Here is a 5796-nt window from a genome sequence, read left to right as displayed (position 1 = left end):
GTATTTCGGTTTAATATATTAACATGCTAGTATTTCCCAATGATTAAAATATTTTTGTCTCTGGTCAAGTTAAGAACAGTCTATGCTGTGTTTGTGTGCCCTACTTCCAGGCTTGCCTGCTGCTCAGCCGCCTATCCTATAGTATGCAAGATTTTGAAATGGTGAAAAATTACAAATGTTCAGGTAGTCCAAGCAGCTACTTACTGAAATATGCTTCCTTAACTCTTTTTAAAGATCCTTTTTGTTTTGTTCATATAACCAATTTTTTTTTACTTCAATGTATTTTGCTACTTGGGCTCAATGTACTCTCAAGATACAAAGGAGCATAAAATCATTTATGGATACTGAGTGAGAAACGGCTAACTGTTGGGCAGTCTGTTCACTTCGTCCAGCAGGTACAGCAAAAGAATTAGAATGAAGTTTTTGTATTAGGGTAATGTATTTTCCTAATGTTAATCAATAATAATAATAATAATAATATCTCATGTGTCTTTTTTGGCCTCACTCCCTTGCTGTCTGCCTTTCTCTGGTGCCTGCCCAAAGATCTGGGGTGCCAGATCCTGCACTGGACTGGATGCCTATTTCCTAATGATTGTTCTCGTTTGTATCTTGTGAGGACAGTGATCCCAAGTAATTCTCTCTACAGTAATGATTAAATTAATAATTATACTAGCAATAATCATAAATGATAATAACAATAGTCACCATGTCATTTTAGTATTGATTGCGCCATACATACATATACTCTAATACCTCATATACAATCCACTCATACATACACTCACTCTTCCCCCTCTCAGGTCTTAGTACCTAAGGCCTTCTCTCTTTCCCACTGCCTGGTCAGCCTTAGCACTCAGGGTGGTGCCTCTCCCCCACTTCCTGGTGGTTCTTAGCACCTGAGGCCTTCCCTCTTGCCCCCTGGCTGGTGGTTTTTATCACCTGGAGTGGTACTTGGGTAAAGGCCCTCCCTCCCTCTTCCCCAACTTCTGGTCGGTCTTAGCACCCAGGGTGGTGGACAAAGGCCCGCCTTCCTGATTAATGGACATGTCTCAGCAAATGAACTAGCCCTCCATATGTAACTGTTAAATTAGTAGAAAAAAAGGAAAATAGAAAAAAAGTAGAAATTAAAAATTTGGGATTCCCATCAAGGGACTTTCTCTTCCCTCCCTCCTCTCTCTTTCAAAATGCCTTCCTGGTTGGGTCTGTGCTTAGCACCAAAGACTTTATTTAAGCCTTACTGAAGGCTTTGCCTGTAATTTTGGAATTGGTGCTGGCCACAAAGCCTCCCCTGTTGACAGCATCTTTATTTCTGCCTGATTTGAGCCAGGTGGCTCTTAGCACCTGGGGACCTCCCTTTTCCCTGCTGCCTGGTCAGTCTTAGGACCCTGAGGTGGTGCCTCTTCCCCACTCCCTTGTGGCTCTTAGCACTCGAGGCCTTCCCTCTTGCCCCCTGGATGGTGGGTCTTAGCACATGGAGTGGTGCTTTGGCAAAGGCCCTCCCTCCCTCTTCCCCAATGCCTGGTGGCTCTTAGCACCTGACGCCTTCCCTCTTCCTTCCTGCACTGCCTTGTTGATTTTAGCACCTGGGGTTAGGCAAAGGCCCTCCTTCTTGTTTACTGGCTATGTCTCAGGAAATGAACAAGCCCTTCCCACTTCCCAGTTGGTCTTAGCACCCGTGGTGGTGCCTTTCCCCTACTCTCTGGTGGCTCTTAGCACACAGGGTAATGCTTGGGCAAAGGCCCTCTCTCCTTCTTCCCCACTCCCTGGGGGCTCTTGGCACCTGAGGCCTTCCCTCTTGCCCCCCCGGCTGGTAGCTCTTAGCACCCAGTATGGTGTTTGGGCAAAGCCCTCCCTCCCTCTTCCCAATGCCTGGTTCTAGTTGAGGTCCCACCTTTTCATACGTTCAGAAGAGAATTGATCAGATTCAAGTTCATTGATTGATTCAAATTCAGACATACCTTCATGCATACATTCTAATCAGTCAAAATTCTGATCAATTCTAAAAGGTCATCTTCAGTGACATCAATACCTACCACTATAAGCAATTTCAATTTACTGTGATTTAGTAATCCAGTGACACTGACTGCAATCACTATTTAACTATTACTATTTTTTACACTATTAACACTATAAATCATGTTTTATTATTCACTATATGCCATTAAGTAATGCAAATGACACCATACAACAAAGTTCATGGGGTCCCCTGCCTGCTCATTGTCAGTGTCTGGTAATCATTAGAAGTAATTGCAGGACAATGTGAGGGTACACAAACCTCCTCTGCCCCATGCCACATCGCCAGTCTTGTGTTAAGTTGTGTTATTTGTCACTGCCCTGCAGGGGTGCTTTCCTAAAACTATGGGGTACCACTACTACCTATATGGTGTTGGGTTCCACTGTCTGCTGAATTTCCTGAAAGGTGGGGTGGTTTCCACTTTGAATGCTTGGATTTCCAAAAATGTAACTCAATCATGGTTCTGCTAATGAGAAAAAAATAGATTGAATAGAAACATTAAAGGATTTTAATGTAAAAGAGAATGCACGATCTGCCTCCTGTCATCTGTATCCTCTGGTCAAACAGCAGACAAGGACTTTTGCCCAAGCGAAACCAGAAGCACCAGCAGATAGCATGGCTGACTGGGGCGGGTGGGCAGGGGGGTCAGCTGGGGCTGTCATAGAGGTAGATTAAGATTCCTTGGGTACTGGGGATCCCCATGCCCAGGACAGCTGCCCCTCACATGGGGGCATGTGGTGATCAGCCTACTCCACTTCTTACCCAGTGATTACCACACTGCCCAGCATGCATGCACACTGGTGTGGGCACAGAGAACCCACCTGTCAGTGCAAAGACAGCCTGATGAACTTATTGCCTGCATATCTAATGGATATGTGTTTCAATCATCCATTCTAACATGTTCACGGTTTCTGGCAGAAGTGTCCCAAAACATATCTACATCCACTGACCGTATGACATCCAAAATTCATGATATCGTCAATAGGATAATGAGGGAGGAAGCCAATTTCGATCTTATGAAAACCAGGACTAATGAAATGTTAGAATGTTTTAAGAAATTCAGTAAGAAGGCTGATCGTAGTTTGTGACGGGAGCAAAGGTTTAGACAGGAGCTTCTAACACAGTTGCATGATTGCAACAATACTGAGAGAAGCATTAACAGTAGGCCACCCCAACCAACTGTTCATTCTCTTCCAAAAGAGAGCTGTGCATCTTCTAGCCACAAGAGGAGAGCCCCAAGACAATTCAGGGATGAAGGGCAGGGGGATACTGAGCAGCCCTGGGGAGGGTCCAAGAGGGGGGTATCTTGTGGGACACTAGGCTCTCGTGCCTAAAGCATGAGTGTACAAAAAGCTGAGCAACATCCTAACAGAATTCTTATTCAATAGGCAGTTCTTGGTGATCAAGCTGTAACCGATGAATGAATGTATTTTTTTTCTCAATTTCAATTAGATAGGCTTTGAAGACACAAGAAGGGTGATGGGATGCTCTATTACCCGCTGTGGTGGTGTGCTTCTTAGGCAATGCTCCCTCATGTGCTGTCACCCCAATTTTCTCAAAGAAGATTATATTTCTATCCAGCATTTCTCTTTAACATTAAAGGCGGGGGTGGTGATATCTGAGCTCAGTTAGGCTCACTCTCTATCTGTTTTTTGGTTTAACTGCTTTAGTATTTTTTTGAAAATTGTGAGAGAAATAAAGTTCCCCAAAGGACTTCTGAAAGTGTTTTATACTGTTTTTTTTTCCAGACAAGGAAAGGTTGAAATTCCAGTTTCAATCCATCTATGTTCCACACTCCAAAGAATACCAAAATTGCATCAACTAGTAGCAATCCAGTCCCCATCCTCTAATGTCCCAGCTGCCTGAGGAGGGTTTAAGATTGAGAGCGTGGTGGGGGTTAGAAAGGTAAGAAAGATTTATTGACTTAAAAAAATATACAACTACGCGTAATAACAAGACAAACAATGACACACAAAAGCAATTCACGTTGGCAACTTATCGGCAGTCCCTCTGATGCTGATACACAGCAAGCTTCTCTTTCCACAAAGTTCAGTGAGGTCAGGAGTCCCCGAACAACGCTGTCTGAGTGGTACCAGGGAGAACTCTGGAATGCAGTTCTTGGGCTCCTTGAGGTCCACGGGCCCAGTGATTGAGGCAACAGCTAACTAATCCTTTTCACAGAGCTGTATCTTCCTTCTGAATGGTTTCCAGATCAAGAAATTATTCCTGTATCAAAATTTAAATCTTCAAGAATACTTACGTTAAATGTAGAATAAGATAAGAAAGTCTAAAACTTTCAGACAATGAGGTCCCTTCTGTGCACTGGTATTGTAGGATAAGTTCTCTTATTGATTTTGTTCGGTGTTGACATTGAGCTGCAAGGAGAAATGGCTTGCGATTTTGCAGGCTGAAATATCCTGGACTGCAGTGGTGTTTAACTTTCTGAGAAAAAAAGCCTGGTGTTCACAACCGTTAACATAAAAGCCTTAAGCTAAAACAGTATTTTACAAGATCACCATAGTTCTCAGATATAGGAATCTAAGGCTAGGATCCTAAGAAAATAAGCTGTTTGCAGAAGACCTGAATCTTCTGAATTTCCCTTGAATGAGAAGAATACCAATTGTGGGGTCTTCTGTACTTGTTAAAATAAACCTACTTACTTTTGCATCTCGTTTCAGGCTTTTGCTGTTGAAAGTCTTGCCTTAACTGTCTTGCCTTAACTGTAACAAAAGGTCATTGTATTAAAAATAAGCTTTTATATTGAAATAATCTTATTTTCAATTCAGCATTCACTATTGTAGCTTCAAACACAATAGCATGCAAATGGGAACGGCAGAAATCCTGTTTTGAAAGGCAAGAATATTTAGGGCATTGTTCTGTTCTTTCCTGATTGTCTGAGTCAGTGGTGCTCAACCTATCAAGCCTTGTGGTCTGGATGCGTGGTGTGGGACTGGTCTGTGGGTCAGATTATACTCACAGGAGTAGTCTATAGGCCTGATCAAATGTGGGGTAAGTCTGCAGTGTGAGCTCATGCACAAGCCCAGCTCAGTATGTAGGATTCAGCCACTGAGTAACCCTTCTCACTGTGGAATGCAGGGCCACATTATCTAGTCTGCAGGGCTTTCCATGAGCAGGGAGCAGTAGTAGCATTAATTTGCATGGCACTGGTTTAAGTGGCTATTATTTGGATGTCTCCAGAGTACTGTTGATACTTACGTATCCAGAGGTATTCTGCTCCCTGTATACATTGATGACTGTACAGATCCAGACTGGTGGTAACAAATTGAGAGCATTAGCATGTGCCTGTCCTAAATAAATCACAGGGCACTCACCTGAGAAGTTGTAGGTCCTGAGCCCTCTGACACAGTAGGGGTTTGAACTTCCTGGCACAGTACTCTAATGACTGCAAGACAAGTCAGTGATTATTATCCAGTTCCTTCTCTTCTGAAGCTTATCCCCAGTGAGTCATGAGAGGGAAGTGTCTGGGAGATATGTGTGGCCAAGAAGAAGGCAGTAAGTCACAGGGTGTGTGGCTCAGTGAAGTGGTGGCTGGACTAGAAAGTGGGGGACTTTGGGTTCTAGCTGGAGCCCTTGTTCACAGTGCTGCAGAAGCTTTCCCCTGTACTCCTCCCACTTTTTTCGCCCTCTGTGGCGGGCCAGTAGGGGGCGCTCCTGCGTTGAGCCGCCCACCTCCCTGTGCCCGACCACCTTCCAGACTCCGAATGCCTCCCTAGGGGCGCCTTATGCTTGGCTGACCCCTCTCCCGGAGCACACTCGCTAGT

Source organism: Crocodylus porosus, unplaced genomic scaffold, assembly GCF_001723895.1.
Source record: "Crocodylus porosus isolate Cpor-Errol unplaced genomic scaffold, CroPor_comp1, whole genome shotgun sequence".
In the NCBI taxonomy this organism is placed as follows: domain Eukaryota; kingdom Metazoa; phylum Chordata; order Crocodylia; family Crocodylidae; genus Crocodylus; species Crocodylus porosus.
The sequence above is the reverse complement of the archived record's forward strand: the minus strand, read 5'-3'. Positions refer to the sequence as shown.